This window comes from Dermochelys coriacea, chromosome 4, assembly GCF_009764565.3.
Source record: "Dermochelys coriacea isolate rDerCor1 chromosome 4, rDerCor1.pri.v4, whole genome shotgun sequence".
Lineage (NCBI taxonomy): Eukaryota > Metazoa > Chordata > Testudines > Dermochelyidae > Dermochelys > Dermochelys coriacea.
The window spans coordinates 64,366,261-64,387,505 of NC_050071.1; the positions used below are offsets into that span (position 1 = coordinate 64,366,261).

Sequence of the window (21,245 nt, forward strand, 5' to 3'; positions counted from 1 at the left end):
GAAGCCAACAATTTGCAGTCATAGGTGAGCTGCATCTGCTTTTAAATTAGCTCCAATCAATAACAAAGTTCCTTAAGGGTCTATTCAGTCCTCTTTGTAGCATATATTAATGATCTCCTTTTTTGTCTGTTACTGATCTTCTATTTACATTCATACTATGATGACAACCAGCCTTCAGGATTTGGTTAGACTGCTTTTTAATTAACACTGCCAAATAATGAATACTAAGTTAGCAAAAAGAAAAGGAGTACTTGTGGCACCTTAGAGACTAACAAATTTATTTGAGCATAAGCTTTCGTGAGCTACAGCTCACAAAATGCATCCAATGAAGTGAGCTGTAGCACACGAAAGCTTATGCTCAAATAAATTTGTTAGTCTCTAAGGTGCCACAAGTACTCCTTTTCTTTTTGTGAATACAGACTAACACGGCTGCTACTCTGAAACCTGTCATTAAGTTAGCAAAATTCGCTATCAAACTGGTGATATTAAAACTGCCTACAGTAATATACACTTGATAAAATGTGCAAGACAGTAACAGATCTTATGCATAGATACAGACAGGATAAAACAGACTAATGATAAAGTATTGAATATTTCAGGCTAATTTTAGACTGTTGTTTATTATTAAACTGCAGATCTATAAAGAGGCTGGTATTCTATTGTGCATGTAGTTATAGCTTTTCGTTCATATTTCATTAACTTAGAAATTGACACAATAGTTAGTCTTCTTCTTGCTTATTTTTATTTAGTTGTATTGTTTTGCTGTATTCTCACAGTCAAGTTTATCCAGAAAGCCAATGGAATTTTCCCTTGCAGTATCAGACCAGTCAGATACAAGTCTGTTCCAGATTTTCCCTCATTATTTCTGTCAACTTGCTAGTTGGCAAAATGTCCCCTTAACTTCCATCTGGAAGGGAATATTTCAATTTTTAAAATCTGAAATAGTAAATCTGTGGATTAGCCACTAATTGCCAAAGAATGGTGTGGCAGGTATCCTCCCCCAGTTCTGTGCACTTCACCTTCAAGATGTTCCTAACCACCCAATAGCCCAAGTTAAGATGCAAAGGTTGCTACTTACCATGCATCAAGATTGCAGTGTGAGAATGTGTGATGTGATGTGATATAAGCATACCACCTTGGGCTAGCCTCTTCTCCGGACTCAGAAGCCAAGTAGTTTAACTTCCAAAGAAAACCAAGGGGCCAGTCAATGGCCCTTTGATGCCTAAACACATTTATCTTATATAATTTTTAAATTATACATTGTGGCAGGCATGTTGTTACTGGTGACTCAGTACTGAACTAAGCATGATGCTAGTGATTCTGAACTACTTTGTTTTGGTTGAGAAATAAAACACAAGCCTTTGAGGTAGTTTAAAGATTACATAATATTGTTTTTTTCAAGTGTAGGGATGGTTTCATTCCATTTACTCCTGTAGTGCCTGCTGGATGGAGTAAACTTCCTGGGCTCCTAAAACACTTTTTACATAATATTGTTGATGCATAGGTGAACACAGACCCAAACCCTTGGATCTTAAGTACAATGAAAAAGCAATCAGGTTCTTAAAAGAAGAATTTTAATTGAAGAAAAAGTAAAAGAATCTCCTCTGTAAAATCAGGATGGTAAATACCTTGCAGGGTAATCAGATTCAAAACATAGAGAATCCCTCTAGGCAAAACCTTAAGTTACAAAAAGACACAAAAACAGGAATATACATTCCATTCAGCACAATTTATTTTATCAGCCATTTAAACAAAACAGAATCTAATGCATATCTAAGTAGATTGCTTATTAACCCTTTACAGGAGTTCTGATCTGCATTCCTGCTCTGGTCCCGGCAAAAACAACACACAGACAGAGAGAGAACCTTTGTTTCTCCCCCCCTCCAGCTTTGAAAGCATCTTGTCTCCTCATTGGTCATTTTGGTCAGGTGCCAGGTAAGTTATCTTTAGCTTCTTAACCCTTTACAGGCGAAAGGGTTTTTTCTCTGGCCAGGAGGGATTTAAAGGTGATTAGCCTTCCCTTTATATTTATGACACCTCTGAACAACATACTAACTCACAGAATCCTTCCTACCAACACTACAAAAAGAAGGATTCTGCGTGGACTCCTCCTGAAGGTCGAAACAACAGACTGGACTTCTATATAGATTGCTTCCGTCGACGTGCACAGGCTGAAATTGTGGAAAAGCAGCATCACTTGCCCCATAACCTCAGCCGTGCTGAACACAATGCCATCAACAGCCTCAGGAACAACTCTGACATCGTAATCAAAAAGGCTGACAAAGGAGGTGCTGTCGTCATCATGAATAAGCTGGAATATGAACAAGAGGCTGCTAGGCAGCTTTCTAACTTCACATTCTACAGGCCATTATCTTCTGATCCCACTGAGGATTACCAAAAGAAACTACACCATCTGCTCAAGAAACTCCCTGAAAAAGCACAGGAACAGATCTGTGCAGACACATGCCTAGAACCCCAACCAGGGTTATTCTATCTGCTACCCAAGATCCATAAACCTGGGAATCCTGGACGCTCCATCATCTCAGGCATTGGCACCCTGACAGCAGGATTGTCTGGCTATGTGGAGTCTCTCCTCAGGCCCTATGCTACCAGTATTCCCAGCTATCTTCAAGACACCACTGACTTCCTGAGGAAACTACAATCCAAGGTGATCTTCCAGAAAACACCATCCTGGCCATTATGGATGTAGAAGCCCTCTACACCAACATTCTACACAAAGATGGACTACAAGCTAACAGGAACAGTATTGCCAATAATGTCACTGCAAACCTGGTGCTTGACCTTTGTTACTTTGTCTTCAACCTCTCTGGCCACTCAGTAAGAGATTTAAGGGTAGCAATTTTACAACAGAAAAGCTTCAAAAACAGACTCCAAGGAGAAACTGCTGAGCTTGATTTAATATGCAAACTAGATACCATTAACTTGCGTTTGAATAGGGACTGGGAATGGCTGGGTCATTACACATATTGAATCTATTTCCCTATGTTAAGTATCCTCACACCTTCTTGTCAACTGTCTAAATGGGCCACCTTGATTATCACTACAAAAGTTTTTTTTCTCTTGTTGATAATAGCTCATCTTAATTAATTAGCCTCTTACAGTTTGTATGGCAATTTCCACCTTCTCTGTATGTGTGTGTATATATCTATATCTATATCTATATCTATATCTATATATCTTCTTACAATATGTTCCATTCTATGCATCCAGTGAAGTGGGCTGTAGCCCACAAAAACTTATGCTCTAATAAAGAACACAAGTACTCCTGTTCTTTTTGTGGATACAGACTAACAAGGCTGCTACTCTGAAACCTGTTTATGTCAAGTAATCTTTCTTTTAAATAGCTCTTGAGAAATGGAACCTTGGTTTCTGATAGTAATGCTCCAATATTTTCATATGAAATGAAAGAAGAAGTAATGATATAGTTGTAATTTCAAGTTTGTTTCTCAAAGCCAGTGTTTCAGCAACATAGGATTATGGTGAGACTAAATGAGTTGTAGCATAGCTGATGGAGAGCCAAATAGTGAAGACAAGTTACATGTGACCTCAAAGAGAGTTACAAATTCTGTTTGCTAGCACTGAATATTTTATAATGTACATTAGAGACTGAGGGCTAAGGAGGACCATGGAGAAAATCTATTCAGAGGTGACATTTCTGGCATGCAAGCTAGAGTTGCACATAAACATTTCCCCGCACTTGTGTACAATTTCCCCTCTTAAAGTACATTTCCCCTCTTATATGTACAGATTAGCTGCCATTTGTTTGGTATGTTCCTTGTTTGAGTCCATTGGGATCATGATGGAGAGTAAACATAGAAATAAATAGATGCTAAAAATCTAAGCTTTGCAGCCAACATCAACATGCTCTTATTGTGAATATGAGTTTTGCTTTGATGTGTGTGGGATGAACTTTTGGCTAGGTTGGTTTACAAATTTGTTCAAACTGGATTTCTGTCACAGTGGGCTCTGCTAAAGTGAGGCAAGGTACACAAAGTCAGGATAAACCAATAGACTGTATTTTTAAACATATCTACTTCTAACATACCCAGCGCAAACGGATTTGATTAGTCCCTACTGTGAATGGCAACAGAGACTCATAGCAATAAACTGACGGCTGCATTTTTGCTCACTGTCTACCACGATTAATGTCTCTACTCTTCTCAGAATTTGCATCATGTCTCTGTAGGAAATGGTCAGGCAGACAATTCTGCCACCATAATTTCCTTTTGTGCAATTAAATTGTGTTTGCTGCTTCAATCTTTGGCAGCTATTTAATTTTTATTTATTTTGGACTAAATATTTGAAGTTCTTATTAAGTTTATCACAAGCAAACTGCCATTGATTTTTGGTGAAAGTTTTACCTGTGTAAAGACCTCAGGATTTGGTTTGTTCATTTACACTGCACTCAGAAGAAAAATGGGTTTCAGGTCTTGATTATTGAAATCAATAGTCAAACATGCTTCAATTCTTGGACTGTAACATGATTTATATTTTTTAAATAGAAAATAAGCAAGTTTTCCACAAAGGTACTGCTGCTGTTCCTGCTATGGCTACATATAATGATATATGGATTAATTCTGCCTTAAAATGTGAACATGCTACTGGCTTCATCTGGAAGTTGGGCATACTTACATGAGGGAAAAACATGGGTGATTTCCAATGAGTGGTGTGCAATGTCATTTAAAGATAACATTTAAAAACTCAAATGGAATCAACTGAACATGAATGGTAACTAGTGTTGGAGAAAACAGGATGACAATTATCTCAAAGGAACAGTAGGTGATGAGGAAATTCTATTAGCAAGCACATTTGAAGGCCTACTGGTGAATGTATCTTTATCTATATTCATCAATAACATGCCCTGACATGTAAAACTACAATACACATTTCAGATTTTATAGGTGTTATAGCTTATAGAAAGTGTTCTATCCTGCTGGTAAATTGCCACATCTTGCTGCACAGCTGCAGGCATGACAATCTAAGGAGAACACAATTATTCCAGAGCCCCACCTGTCTAATTGTAGCAGGCACCCCAAATTATACAATCTAAATTCATGTAAGTAGGTTTAGTTTAATCACCACCTTAAATGATGACTCTGCAGTAGCTAATTTTCAGTATCTGATTTGATGATCATTTCTTCACAGAGTTGATTTTTTTCCTGTATGGAAATTACAGCACAAGAGTAATGGCTGAAGAGGTCAATTAGGCTTTGCTATTTTTCTTACCCATTTGGAAAACAGGCTTACTAACTGTATTATTTTCCTCATTTAGTTATGGCTGTATTGTAATACAGAACAACATTTATGGATGCGTTGGGAGGCATGGAATGTATGAACCTGTATATGGATAGGTAAGAGGGGAATGGAGGAAGAGCTGTATTTGGCAGTCCCTTGGGAAAAGACTAACAAAGCTTACATTATAGTATGTCTATCACTGTGATATTTGTTCTGCTGTTTATAGGACAGATGGGTCCCTGCTTTTCTAAATGTCTAGTTTCACTTCCCACCCAAGATTGTCAATGCTTAAATATACCTAGGGTGACCAGATAGGAAGTCTGAAAAATTGGGACAGGGTGTGTGTGGGGGGGGCGAGGGGTAATAGGAGCCTATAGAAGACAAAGCCCCAAATATCAGGACTGTCCTTATAAAATGAGGATATCTGGTCACCCTAAATATACCTCATTCTTCTCATGAGTCCCCATAAGTTCTTCTGAAATCATTTTGAATAGATAATGATGTTTAAGACCTTTGTGGCCTTTAATAGACAAATTATTTCTGTATTTTAATTTCTCTGCTTGTTAGATTGTAATGAACAGGCAACCGAATGTCTTATTAAACTTGGAAAGGAAGTATTATTAAAGATATTTCCTCTCACTTTCATTATTTTGGCCATGAACTTTCTCCCTGCAATTATCATAATTTATTATGAGGGACGATAGAACATATTGTCACAATGTGGTTTCAAAACCAAGCATCAATTTTGTCTGTGGTTGTAACCATACAGGTGTGTTATGTCTCTCTCCTCCACTGGCTGGTCAGCATAAGAGGCTAAGACTTAACTCCATTAGCTGGTAGCAGTGGTCATTTTTTTAGCTCAAGAGGCAGAGACCCATGTTTAAGCACTGATGATTCCAGCTTCAATCCCTGCTGATGAAGGGGCTGTGACACATGCACAAACTTTTGTGCTAATATCTTCAAAGTAGTAATGACAGGTTTCAGAGTAGCAGCCGTATTAGTCTGTATTCGGAAAAAGAAAAGGAGTACTTGTGGCACCTTAGAGACTAACAAATTTATTTGAGCATAAGCTTTTGTGAGCTACAGCTCACTTCATCCAATGAAGTGAGCTGTAGCTCACGAAAGCTTATGCTCAAATAAATTTGTTAGTCTCTAAGGTGCCACAAGTACTCCTTTTCTTTTTATCTTCAAAGTAGGCATTTTCAATTGCACATGCAGATTCCATTGCATCATACAGGCAAGTACTCATGCAGAAAGTGGAACAGCATTTGAGGTACAAAGCCTTTTATTCTGCAAATGAAACCTCCCCACAATCTACATGTTACTTGGTGTCATTGCATGAATACAACAGTTAATTGAATACATTAGCACACTGGAACTGAAGATGGGAATATTGCTAAACAAGACGATCTAAAACCTTTAATCTGGACCCAGCCTTGAATATTTGATCAGTGTGATGTGAGGCAACAGCGAAATATAAAGATTTGAGCAGAAGGCAGGATGGATCATGGGTTTTTTTTTTAGATTTTGGGGAGTGGGAGAAAAGAGAGTAAGAAAACAGATTTAGGCATTCAGTTAGAAGATCTTGTGCTCATGTTAATGACATTTCCAGATGTAACCCACAACGAAGTATTGCAGTGGCTAACTAATCCTTTATTGATGATACAGATAAATGGGGAGGGCTCTATGAAATTTGACTAAGATCTTTCACCCAAGGACTTTGGAACATAGGGTCTAGTACTAGGCATTTGTTTGACTTGCTGTGATGCTTTATGATTGAAAATGACCATTTCTATCATTGCTGCTACTGCTGTTATACAATTGCAACAACTCTTATACAAAGTATATCATGTAAAGTGTCAACGGAAAAGTTACAATCAAATATGATTATCCTAGTTAAATCCATGTATCATCTTTGTACCTAATGTAATGAATATTGGCTTTGTATTTGTATCTCAGATGTGCTTGTTCTTGGGTGACACCTTACAGATAGGTTTACATCAAGGCTAGACAGCTATGTGTTGATGTCCCATTAAGGACACTTCGCTCTAAAAATGGGCAACAAAAGAAACTCATCCGGCCCAGATAGCTCTCCCTAAGAATGTCTCACACACCTAGGAGCCAATGGCCATGTCGTGTGAGTCAGCAAACCACGTAAAGACATGTGATATGTTCATGAGACCCTGGACTCCATCTTGGGCCCGTAACTTTCCACAAACAGGGATTGTGAGCTTTGTTTGGGACAGTAAGTTTCCATGCACAGGCAGAGGATATAAAAGACCCCTGAGATATCTCCATTTTTTCTTCATTCCTCTGGACTGAATTACTAACAAGGAAGTTCTAAACAAGGACTGATGACCCCCAATCTGGTTGGGTGATTCCGGAGAGACTTTTGCAGGCTATCACTTTATTCTATTACTGCTGTGATCCTGATCTATGAACACCAAAAATTACTTATATGTATATGATTCTTGTTAGTCTCTAAGGTGCCACAAGTACTCCTTTTCTTTTTGCGAATACAGACTAACACGGCTGCTACTCTGAAACCTATCTTTAACCATTCAATAACTCTCTTTCCATCCTTTTTATATTATTAAACCTTTAGTTTGTAGTTACAAAAGATAGGCATCAGTGTGATTTTGGGTAAGTTTTGAGTTATATATTGACCTGTCTAAGTGGCTGATCCCTTGAGATTGGAAGGACCCTATATCTGATGAAACCGGTTTTCAGTAACCACTCATCATAAAGTCTAGTGGCTGGGTGGTGAGCCAAGGACTGGAATGCCTATGGAGACTGCATTTTTGATTTCTTGTTAACAAGTGTGGTGATACAGAAGTTCACTTTTGTTACTGGATTGGTATAATCTAATGATAGACTAAGCAGCAGTTTAGGGTGAGTCTGTCCCATTTCTCAGAAGTCTGTCCTGAATTTGGCATCTTCAACTGTGACCCACTGAGGCATGATGACACTTGCCAAGTACGTTTTTCCTCCTTTTGCTTCTCTGCTTTCACACAGATTTCTTACTATAACTCTCTCCTATACAGAAAAGTCTATTTTAAGGTTCTATTCTCTCATCAATACACAAGGTGATTAATGGGTGTTCTGCTCAAAAATCGTTTGTGCATTAAAAGGCAAACAGTAAACTTATATACTGAACTGCATGAAAAGGAATATTGTAAGTAATTAGGAATAATACAGAAAACAGAAACTGATGAAAAATGAATATTAGCAGATTGCCTTTCACTCAGAACAAGTGCATCATTGTAAAAACATTGTTTTCGGCTTGAGAATGGATTGAAGAAAATTGCATAGTATGAATTACCATCAAGAGGTGTTATAATGGAAAATGTCAAGAATATTTGAGCAATCACTTAACAGGGTAGAGTTTTTAAATTAAGATTCCCAATTGCCCAATTATCTTAGAGCAGATTTGATGTGATGACAGTTACTGTGTGTTACCATTAATGTAATAAAATATAGTTATCTAAGATTAATAACCAAAACTAAACATATTGAGTAATTGGTTGCAAAACATCCTAAAACTAGCTGCTTAAATCCACTAATCAGGCAGGCTACTGTCATGTCTTAGGATTGTTTGCGTCTTACCTTTATGCACCACAAAGTGGTCTCATGGTTCTTTTCAAGTCCTGGTATTAACTTTTCAGGCCTAGTCCATACTCACATGTTTTCTCAGCATAGCTATGTTGGTTAGAGTGTGTGTGGGGGAAAATCAATCAATCACATCTGTAACAGACATAGCTGCGAAGGCAAAAGACCTAATGTAGATGCAGTTATACCATCAAAAAGTCCCTTTATCAGTATAGTTTATTTTGTTTGTTGAACTGGTATAAGCTATACTGGGAAAAGAATTATTTTGCCAGTATAAGCTGCATTCACTAGGAGATTTTATGAGTACAGCTATACTGGCAAACCCTGTCTAGTATAGACTAGGCCTCTGTAACCACACATTAATCATTCTGCTTTGTTTATGAAGTCTTCAGCAAAACAAGGTTTGTTTTCCTTTTCCTAACTAACAGCAAAATGTCACAATCAACACACTTAGCTGTGAGTTTTGTCAAGTCAGTTTCCCCAAAAAACAAACAAAACAAGCATGTAGGAAATGGAAGGAAAAAAAACAGATGTTCCATTTGTGGTCTGGTGGGAGCTGGAGGATGACAGCTGGCAGGGTGGAATTTTGGGTTTTTCCTTAGGCAAGCAGAGCCTGGTTCATCTAAAGTCAGGCTGGAAATGCTGGTTTGGAGATGCAGTCATGTTGCTGGCTGAAGTTTCTCCCTCTCTCCCAAGGGTAGGAGTCAGGAAAATCCATTAAATGAACAAGTGGAACCAAATCTCAGACCTCCCAGGGTATATCGTAACATCTGTAAATGCCATGATCTGAATGCTCACTGGAAACAATCTGGAGTGGAAAATAAAGACTTGTTTAGGAGTACACCAAAAAAAAAAATTATAGAAACTGATATTTGCTTTACCAGGAGAAATGAATGTTCCTTAAAAAACTTCTACTGTGTAAAAAGCATTACAATTAACTCCTTTTTACTTTGTTCCTTTCATACTAATGCAATCAAAATGTGAACTGGCTCCCTCCATGTAAACAACAATAGCAACAAAATTATGTATGTCTATTTTCAGATAGAAAAAGCTGCTGTCTATGTAGTTGATATAAAACAGGCCAAATTGGCCTGTTTTATTTATTGCACATAATAGGCTACAGCTTTCCAAATAATCTATATTAATTCCAATTGATGACAGTGTCAAAAACAGCAATAAAAGTGAACTTGATTTTGCACCGCTTCACAAATAAAAGATGTCCTGGGTTCAGGGGCAGCTTTTGAGACTGCCGGAGCATCCTGAAAGAAATACTGGTAGTGAATGACCCTCCCAGCTGTTTGCACCATTGCAAATAGTATAATAAAACACATTAGGCTGTATTCTGAACAGACATACACCCTGTGCAACCCTGCTAACTTCAGTGGAAGTGTAAAGGTTTGAGTTAGCACATAATTTAGCCCATTGCTTCCAGTGATGCTGAAATAATTCAGCCCTGCAGACTGACTCATCCACTCACATCAGAGAAATATACTTATTTCTCAGATTTAGTTTATGCAGCCCAATGGGGATAAAGAAGTAAGCTATAGAAACACGCAGAGTGAAGAACAAAGAGAAAATTAAGTGTTGTAACCCTGTGCTGATGTCTTTACTTTCCAAAGTGGAATAGTAGCTGTCTCCCAAAAGTAATCACCACATCCTGTGACTTGCCACTAGGTTGAAGTCTAAATAACAGAAGACCATAATTCTCTTTAACACTTTTCACTTAATTGGAATTCCAGCAATGATAAAGGATCTGATTTTGCAGGTTTGGGCCCTTGGTCTCTTGTATATTTCGTGTGCCATCTGGAAAAGAGGTTTTCTGCCAAGTGGATGGAGCAGCTGCAGATGTATTTTGGGGAGAGAAATTAATAATGTGGACAAACAGTTTGCAACCAATAGACTTTCTGTAAATATCAGGAAACTGCATTTACTCTCTATTGGACAGAGGCTGCTCCATTCCCTACACATACAGTTTTTTATTCCACATGGTGATGGGGTCACTGGACATTTTGACTGAATTCATTATTACTGTAGCCAGTATTGCTTGATGCAGGAGTCTCTATAGCTGCCTGGTCATAAGCCCTTGAAAACTATTGGAAAGGAAATAGGAAAGAGGACAAAATGGGAGAGGGTGGCAGAATTTAAATGAAGCATTTTCATTTTTTGACAACTAAAATAATGTTATTTGGGGCTTTTTCTATCAGAAAACTAATATAGCTGGAGACATTTTAAAAAAATAAGTGTTTATGTTGAAATTCTTTGAGGAATAACATTTCAGCCATCTCTAATGAGTGTTTGCACCAGCAAAGCTCAAGTATTCGAAGAGTCATGTAAAGTCATCAGAAAAGGATTAAATTTGAATAAAAATGAGTATAGTATTTGAAAAAACACTTGAAGATAAAACTCTACCATTTTCTCATCTCTAATCATAACCTGTGGTTACAGACATTTTTGTTGACATTTCATTTTATTTGAAATTCTTATATTATCTGTTCTTTACAGTTGGGTGGCAGATTTGGGAAGCTAAGGTTGGAGGGGCATTGATATGCCCTCCTATTCTGGGATCACCTACAACCACTCTTGATTTTAATCTTTTCACAGTTTATTTAGAGAAAACCAGAAAGGAATAAAGATACTGTGGGCCTCTCTCTTTCATTAGCATAATTCTTAATATATGCAGCAACAGTGCTGTATATTATTGAGCATGTACTGCTTACATCTGGCTTCCAAGTATAGCTGTGTCAAGGGGAATTCCAGGTTTACCACAGCCCACTATTTGAATTGGAGACTTAAAAGAAAACACCCCCAAAGCCTCAGGTCTACTTTTCATATAGGCCTATCTCATAATACACTGGAAAGTTTCCTTATGCTAAATGATGCATTTGACATTAAGGGGAATTTGTTGCCACAGGTGCAAGGTTATCAAAATTAAAATAGCTCTGGATATGAAACTGTTTGCAATATATTAGTTGATTCTTACATACTTCAAATGGCAAGCAAAGCTAAAAAACAACAAAAACCACTGACTGGAAGATAGAGACAGACAAATTCAGATTAGAAATAAGGCACCCAATTTTAATGGTGAGGTGATTAAGCACTGGAACAAACTTCAAAGAGACGTGATGGATTCTCCATGTCTTGTCATCAGATCAAGCCTGGATGTTTTTCTGGACAATGTGCTTTAGTCAGACAAGTTATAGGGCTCCATACAGGGGTAACTGGTGAAATTCTATGGGCTGTATTATACAGGAGGTCAGACTATATGATCTAATGGTCCGTTCTGGCCTTAAAAATATAAATATATAAAACTAAGTTATTTATTGATCTAAAAATCTTAAAATGAGTCTGGTGGCTATAGACTAGCAGATTTATTTGGACATAAGCTTTCATGGGAAAAAAAACCCAATTCTTCAGATGCATGGAATGAAAATTACAGATGCAGGCATAAATATACTATAAATAAACTATAATATAAATATATAGTATATTTATGCCTGCATCTATAAGTTTCACTCCATGCATCTGAAGAATTGGGGTTTTTTACCCATGAAAGCTTATGCCCAAATAAATCTGCTAGTCTTTAAGATGCCAGCAGACTCCTCATTGTTTTTGTGGATACAGACTAACATGGCCACACCTCTGAGACTAAAAATCTTAGATCTAGAAGCAAAACACTTCTTTGTTCTTAAAATGAATGAATACATCAATATTTGGCTAAAATTATGGATATAACTGGAAAACAAATGACTCAGTCCTCACATTTCAGTGACTCTAAATCTGTCACTGACTGGAATGCTTTTGGGAGACTTGAAAAAATCTCACTCTAATCCTTCATCCTGTTTTGGCTCAAGCAATCAAAAGTATTGAGAGTCAAATTTTTTCTGCCTCCTATTTGGCAACAGTTTGTTTCTTGCATAGGGTAGGTAGGCTGCTTCCAAAACGTGTGCCACTCAACCATCTGTAAATTTAAAGTATTCAAAGTGTGGAAGCCAACAGGGATACTAAAATACAAAATCACTTAACATTCAGAATGAGGTCAGGTCACACTCTCATGAGTGTCTTATACACAAAATATTTTGTCAGGTTTCAGAGTAGCAGCCGTGTTAGTCTGTATTTGCAAAAAGAAAAGGAGTACTTGTGGCACCTTAGAGACTAACAAATTTATTTGAGCATAAGCTTTTGTGAGCTACAGCTCACTTCATCAGATGCATCTGTAGCTCACAAAAGCTTATGCTCAAATAAATTTGTTAGTCTGTAAGGTGCCACAAGTACTCCTTTTCTTTTTGAAAATATTTTGTGTGTACACACATGTGAGTTGAGTCTGGCTTCTGTGTACACCCTTGCAAGTCTGAGAGAAGAGAGGGAATGAAGGAGAAAGTGTTTTCTACATAACAATAACTAAATTGCAAATGGCACTACAAATATATTTCCCTTTAAAAAAATTGAACAAGATGAGGAAAGGAGGAGAGAGATAATAGACTGAGCACTCAATGTTCATTTAAGGTCTGATCCTGCTCCCATTCCCATTGACATTAATGAGAGCTGAATCAGGCCCATAGCACGCCTCCCTAATGACAAACAATTAGACATTTCAGTGTAATCTGGTTTCTATCTCTGACAATGACCCCCTTGCACCACTCCCGACACTCTTGTTATTAAAAAGTTAACAGATTTTTAATTCTCATCTAAGTTTTGTGATTTGAAACCTTTAGCAAAATACTCTTTTCTTTTTCAGACCACCAATCTCTTTCAAAGGAAGCACTAACCCTAGTATTAACCTAGATCTACTTGCAAAGATTTTATCATTATTATTAATCCTGTGTATTACAGTAATGCCTAAGAGCCATCCAAGAATAGGACCCCTTTGTGCTAGGCACTTTACAGAGTAGTAGATGGCTTCTGCCCTGAAGAATTTACAATAGTTCTTACTTAGAACTTACAAAATAGACAAGACAGACACAGGGTGGGTGAAGGGATATAATACACAAGCAGCGTGAGGATGGTAAACATCATGTTAGTGTCACAATTGGGGGGGAGGGGCAGGAGAAAAGTAACTTTAGCCAGGAGAGGATAAATTAAATTGAAAGACAAAGGAAGAGAAGAGGGGCACAGAGCAGGGCAGAAGAGGTTAAGTGGTTTGGAGTGAAGTGAGGTGAAGAGTCTATGAGGGAGAGGGCTAGAGGGTTGGCACAACCAGCCAATCAGCACAGGAGAGAAAGTCCAGTCAAAACTCTAGATAGTTGTCTGAGATGTCCAAAGATTCCTGCTTTGGTGGCTTCTGCAGCTGCTCCTATCTCTGGTTGGCTCCTCTCTGCAGTTCCCCCCTCCCAAACCTTCTTATAGACCTAAGCAGCAAGACATCAATTTGGCTCTTGTCTAAACTATTGCAGCTGGTGCCTTCTGTGCTGCTGTACTTCAGCCATTGCACCACATTTTATATTTGTGGTGTTTTCATCTCCTTAGGATAGCTATTAAAAGTTCCATTTAATTTTTTAAAAACTAATAATATTTTCTTTGCTTTCAGGTATATCTGATGCTGCTGTTTGCCAAAATTAGAGGCACTCATCAGTATTTGATGTTTCCTGACTATGTACACAATGTCCACTCTTCAAGTTATATTGTTTCAAATGTTTAACATTTGCAGCAAAATTGCCTATTTATATCATGGAGAATTCCACTACAAACAAAATTTTCACTATGATATGAATTTTAATGTTATCTACTACATTTGTATTTCAGGCATGATTTTCACTGCAATCTATATTCGTAATTCCAGTATTGTTTCCCTATTCTCATATGAAGTTTGATTTTAAAAGGGCTAGCATAGTGATATTGTGGAGAAAGTCTAAACAGGAGGGTCTTCGCTGCGCTGGAGTGCCATTGGGCATTCATTGTTGATAATGGATATTTCATTTAAAGGGAAGGTCATGAGAAGTTAAAATCACTGAGCAGTTTGGGGGGATTAATAATGGGATAACACAATTTTTAATTTCTCCTTGAGGTTGCTGGTTTGAATCCAGCCTTTTGTTGGCAGAGACTGAAATGTGTTATCATCTGATGGCTATTTGGTATCCGCTGTGGAAAAACAGAGTTAGTGGTGTCAATCCAATTCCTCCGGGAAAAGTGTCCACATGACAAAACTCACAGCTGTAATTAGCACTAATTGGCATCCTTCCTAGTTAACCTAAGCAACATTTGTTAGTTTGTTTGAACAGTGTAAACAAAAAGTGTGCAGCACTGAAGAATGGCCAAAAAATTTCGTATCCAAGAAGAAAAATAAATAAAAAGAGTATCACTTAATGAAGCATTATCTATCTGAAATTCTTTATAATAATGACTTAGTGCTTACATAATTTCAGATAGATAATGTTTCATTAAATCATACTCAGTATTTTTTTTCTTCTTGGGTACAAGAATTTTTGGCCCATCTTCAGTGCAGAATGCATATATCATGGCATTGAAAATGTACTTGCATTAGTTTGAAAACACTGGAAATACATTAAAATTAACTCTGCACCCAGAAATAGTTTAACAATGATGTTTTCCCCACCCCCAAAGTTATTGATATAAAACAAGGAATTCTAAGAACCTCTCTGCTCACTTAAATGTGCTTATTATTTGAATGGGGCAGTTTTTGTTTAATGTCTTGTTTATGTTTGACACTTTGATCTTTTTCTGTTTTAAAGTGCATCTTCTTCCCAAAGGTAGACATTTTAAATTTATGGCGTCATTTCTTCACATTTGTTTTGCTTCGAGTGTATAAGCAAATTAACAAATCCTGGTTGGGATAAAATGGGAGATGTTACTTATTATAGGACAGTGATGTGATGGATTTGAGTTTATTCTTGATAGCATAAGTACAGGGAAGAAAGAATTAATCGCAGTAGCCAACTACATAAATTAGTGATAGCAATGGGGGAAATGTCAAGAGCTTTGATTCTGTTCCAAAAGTGCAGCACTTATCCTCATCTTTTTAATGTCCATGCTGAACAGACAGTTCTTTAAAGATCTCATATGAATAACCCTCACACCGTTAATAGCTTAAACCATCACTTCAGTATTATTTAGTATTTAATCCCTTCCAACAAGCATTACACTTCCTTATTTGTCGGTAGCATAACTTCAGTACCATATAAATAATTATTGGAGTGTTTTTGGCTAGGGATTTTGGAAATCAGGGTGGGTATCTTATGAAATTAGGTTTTCACTTGCAATTTCAGTACTTTGCTTCCCCGCCATGCCGGAAATATCCAAAGAATATCCTAACAACACACAGCATTCCTCATGATATTTTGGTATTACCACTTCTAGACCTTGCCTAAACAAGGAAGTATAGGAGTTCATGTGTTAGAAAGCTAAAAAGCTAAACTTCAGAAAAAATAGTTTGGATCATTTTGAACTCTGGGTGAAACTCTGGACCCATTTTTATTTTATTTTCTGATAATTCAATTCAAGCTAATATCATTGTGCTGCTAAGAGGATAGGATGAAAAGGAAAAAATGAAAGAAAAGCCATATAGTAGTGATGTATATCAAAAGCACTTTCTATTACTACTTCTTGTGACTGATGTTCAATACCAAAGCAACTAAAAATCAATTTATATCACATGCAAATTTTATAGAATTCTGCATGAAAATTGTTCACTGGATTAGTCTGTAAACCTTTGCCTGCTGCCACCAACCTTATGCACTATTATATTCTTCCTTTGAATTTTAGGCTGACATTCCCCATCTGCCACAAAGTAGGTAAAGCAAGTGAAGCAGCAGTTCAAGCTTCCTTTGCACTCTTCCATCAATGTGCCTCAATATGGAGGCATCATCGACAAAGCAAGAAGGTAGGATAGTCAGCATGTCCATTAAACATTAATCCTGTCTCATTAGATTGTCTGGCATCTTGTAGGCAATGAGAGTTATGTTGCCAATAAGAACTGGATTGAAACCATCATATTTATTTCACCTATGTAACCAAACTGCAATTGGATGGCAAAAACAGATGGCTACTCATCTGAGCTGGATTCAAACATAGTGCCCTGGAGGTACAAGAATCTGTATGCTTTTATGGATGCCCTAAGTCATCCATTGCTATAAATTGTATGTAAATTTGGAAAATGTTAATACTGGCTAGTAAATATTAATCCTTTATTCCTCTTTTTTGTGTATATTCAATTATTTGCATATTAACTATTCCCCCAGAATCTTTTACAATATTAGAAAAGAGTGTGTCTGAATTCTAAGGCTCAGAGTGTTGGTTCTTAACCTGTGTGTGTTCAATTATCAGGAACTTCATGTGATCAAGTACTTCATTATTGCTAGTTCTGCCAAGTCTGTGGGAATATAGATGTCTAGGGGAAAGACCCCTCGAACTGATAAGTGTCTACAGAATTATGGAATAAACAAGACTGGGAAACTGATAAGGGTTTCTATGATTGATAAGAGATACTTTTTATTGCACGTTTTCTGTAATGGATGAAATAAGGATCCACTGAAAGATGTTTATAACTCAATAAGAACTGCTGGTTGTTACAGTTGTCAGTAATAAATGACTGGATGAGAATTACCTTTAGTTTACAGTCATGTAACATAAAGATATCATAAAAGAAATTCCATAAGTAATTAGGTAAAACAAAAATGTCAAAACCAGAACACATCGTGAAATTAATCACAGGAAAGCAATTTTCCCTCTAAAAATTAATGTCTTTGTTTTACACCCTATAAAAGACAGAGGGCTTGAAAGTTAGGGAATGCAAACTGCCGGCATCCCACCAGAAACAGATCAGAGAGACACAGAGGCCGGCTCTTTACCTTACACCAATGGTAGTAAAGTATCTCTTCTTTCTGTATAGTGCTGTACTAATCTCAAATTGTTAATCTTTGATTAAATAATTCTATACGAGCCTGTTATTTGAAAATCTCAAATTACTAACTTCAAGCATGCAATAAAAGCAATCCCATCTTTTTTCTTCAGAACGTTTCAGAGTCTAAGTAGGATTTTCAAAAGTGCTCAGCATTGGCCTAACTTTGACTCCTTTTGTAAGATCATCTTTGTGTGGAGATTATGGTGCACATAGGACACAACATACTGGGCTTTCTTTGGATTCACCATGCATATTAAAGCTAAGTATGGTTAAAGATTTAGAAGGATAGTAATGTCCTTGAATTGCTCAAGGAAGTAATCTTTTAAATAAGTGAGGTCTCAGAGTGATGATATAGCATTAGACAGTCATCATTTGGTTAATGCTGTGATGTAACTCCTGGATGACAGCAGCGAATTCTTTAGAGGTAGTTCAAAAGGGTAAATAGTAAGATACTGTGAGGTACCCACCAGTCTTTGTAGGTACTTGAATCTAACTACAAATCAGAAGCTCTGTTTGGATTCTCATTACTTATAGGATAAAATTAAATAAGGGCCCCATTAAAAATTTAGGGCACTACATAAGCAAGTTTTAAGATGGGAAAGTACCTAAGAAGGCAGTGTCTACATTTTTTTTTCCATTTCTATTTTGCTGTACACTGTAGTCACTGTACTGATTGAAAGGAGCTTTTGATACTGGTACAATTTTTTGCAGGCAAAGTAGAGGTTTATATAGTGGGCAAATAAATATCTATTGAGCTATTGTGAACTAAAGAATTTACAAATAATAGTCTTCAAACTACAAAAGTGTATCCGTTTTGAATGTTTGCTATCCTTTAAAATGTGCTTTTCATAGTGTTTATAACAGGAAAATAGAAAAATGCTATCAGCTATAAAAATATTGTTTACTCACTCTGTGGAATGCTGCTGGAAGAAGAGGAAATGTAATAAGGCAGGTGATTTAGAAGTTATGTGAAAAGAATAAAGGGATTTTAATGTACCCTTTCAATGATTATACCTGTCATACAATAGAGATGGATATACACATTTGGCAAGGCCAGAACATAACCAATAACATGGCTATCAGTGACAAGATTTGAGACCACCCAAAGGCCAATACTGCTGACTGAAATTCGTGGATGCTACTAGGGGAGGGAAGCAATCTTTCTTCAACCTTATGCACAGCCACATCATAACATTTCAAAGAATTCTTTCTTCTATGATCAATCTGGCACAGAGCAAGACTTCCATCACCATTGTTCTAACCATCTTCCCATTTGTGTTGTGAGTGTACCATTCTGAACTGTGTGGATAAAGACAAGGAGGGAGAACATTTAGATTGTGGAGAACAACAGATCATTATGATGTCCCTAAACACCACTGATAGTTCAGCACAAGAGTATTCAGCCACAGAACCCTGTGAAACTCAATAGTATCCATTCACTTCTGAGGGTGGATCACCAAAATAGGTCCTTTGTTCAGACATACAAGAACTAGATCTATAGAGATACGTAGCCAAATTCTGCTTTCTGTTATGTGGTGCTACCCCATTAGAGTTCAACTAAACTGGAGTAAATAGAAGAGAAACATTCAGTTCATTACTTTTAAATCATCTGTTTCATATCAGTCTGGTGCTTCTTTAATGCTGTTACACCTTGCAAAGGAAGATATTGGATATTTATGTATTATTTAAACATTAACACAGAAATTTGATCTTCCCAAATGTGATTGATTCTAGTACATCATATTATTTTCTGTTGAATTTGAAAATATAGTATTGTGGTAGATTTTATATAATTCATTATTCATGAAATCACAGAATATCCTTTTTTTCCCCATTCACTGCTGTCTTTTGTACTTCTCATTTTAGACTCTGAAGACAAACTCTAAATAATATTTTTAAAATTATTCTTATTCCAAGTAAAAGTGGACTATGTATTCTGAAAATCATTCTCTTGTAATGATATACAGTATATATTTGTTTTTTTTATAACAAAGTAGCTAAACTGTTACTGGATAATCTGTCTTTTATATAGATATCACTGAAATTAGTCTTCTTGATAGCGTGACAAAGCTCTGTCTCCATGGGTCCCACGTTTCCTGGTGGATTTTGTTAGCCTCAGGGGCTCACTGTGACCCTCCACATAGCCCTTTTCTCTCTCTAGGGGCAAGGGTCACAGCTTACAGTCTCCATTGTCTATCAGTCTCAGTGATTAATTGGAGAAGGAGCCCAGGCCCACCTTCCAGTCTAGGCTCCAGCCCAGGGACCCTAATAGTAGCAGCTATGGTAGCTGACTTTTTGGAAATAGGACACATACAATTCCATGAGCCACTTCCCCAAAGCAGCCCCTCCTCAATATCTCCTTCACCATTACCTCAGGGCCTCCTTCCTTCACCTGATATAGATTTGTACTGCTTCATCCCTCCAACTAAGTGTGCTATTTCCTTCTACATCTCCTGACACACATCTCACTGACTGACTGGGAGGCTTTTAACTAGTTCCAGCCAGCCCTTGATTGGCTTCAGGTGTCCCAATCAACCTAGCTATATCCACTGCTTTCTAGAAGGATCTTAATGGTCCCCAGGTGTCTTGATTAACCTGGAGCAACTGCCACTTGGTTACTATGGTACCAGGGATTTGTTTAGCCTGGGGCTAACGTACCCGTTCCTCACTACTTTACTATAGCCATCTGGCCTTGCCCTGTCACAATAGTTTCATCTGGTTATTCTAAAACATGTACACATATTCACAAAGGTTGGTGCTGCAGTATTAGAATCTATCGTTCTTTCGCCAACATATAGCCAGCTGAAGGCTATAGCATTAGTGTTATGGCAAATCGATACAAACAGAGTGACAGCAGTGGTGCTTGAAAGTGGTGGTAGTATTATTTTGGTCTGAGCATGTAGAGGGTATAACAGAAATGTGAAGAGGAAACCAAGAGCAAAAACTAGAACTGAAATAAAAGAAACTAAATAATAAAAATTTAAATTCAAAATCTAACCTATGAAAACTCTTCAGCCAAAGACTGTAAAGTGGTTACATATAATTTTCTCCATAACAGAAAAGGGGAAACTGAGGCACATTAAATGACTTCCTCATGGGCACATAGTCAGCCAGTCAAGATACAAAACACAGTCCTGACTTCCAGACTCTAGTTCTAACTACTAGGCCATTCTGCTCTTTTACTGTATATATACAGAACAATCTACCTATGCAATGAATCAGTAGATGATCTTTCCCTCCCTACCTTTGTGCAGTTAAGCATCTCAGTGTGCATTGCACTGTTTTCCTGGTAACATTTCTCAGGCATTTACTCTCAGTGATCTTTGCCTTGATGAACTATTATGGGACAGCTGCCCAGATTTTCCTAGAATACACTGGTTCAAGCATGATTAGGTAGCAGATTGATGTGGATATGAAATTACTGTTGACACCTGGTTGTGATGTGAAAGAAAGTTACTCTGGGGATCTGACTCCATCATGTTTGTTTTATATCAGATCAGCTGAGATTGTCGTGACTTGATAAAAA

General features: G+C 37.2%; 2 long non-coding RNA genes across 2 annotated transcripts in view; one reads left to right on the plus strand and one right to left on the minus strand.

Moving 5' to 3' along the window:
• LOC122459892 overlaps positions 1-16,832 on the plus strand; it is a 49,490-nt gene extending 32,658 nt beyond the window's left edge. The window contains exon 3 of the long non-coding RNA XR_006280858.1: positions 16,582-16,832. This is a non-coding gene — a long non-coding RNA (uncharacterized LOC122459892). The remainder of the gene's footprint in view (positions 1-16,581) is intronic.
• On the minus strand, positions 7,838-20,182 carry LOC122459894. The gene is made up of 2 exons (XR_006280860.1): positions 20,091-20,182; positions 7,838-9,673 (listed from the first exon to the last, which is right to left on the minus strand). It is a non-coding gene; the product is annotated as an uncharacterized LOC122459894 (long non-coding RNA).
• Between the last annotated feature and the right edge of the window lie 1,063 nt (positions 20,183-21,245).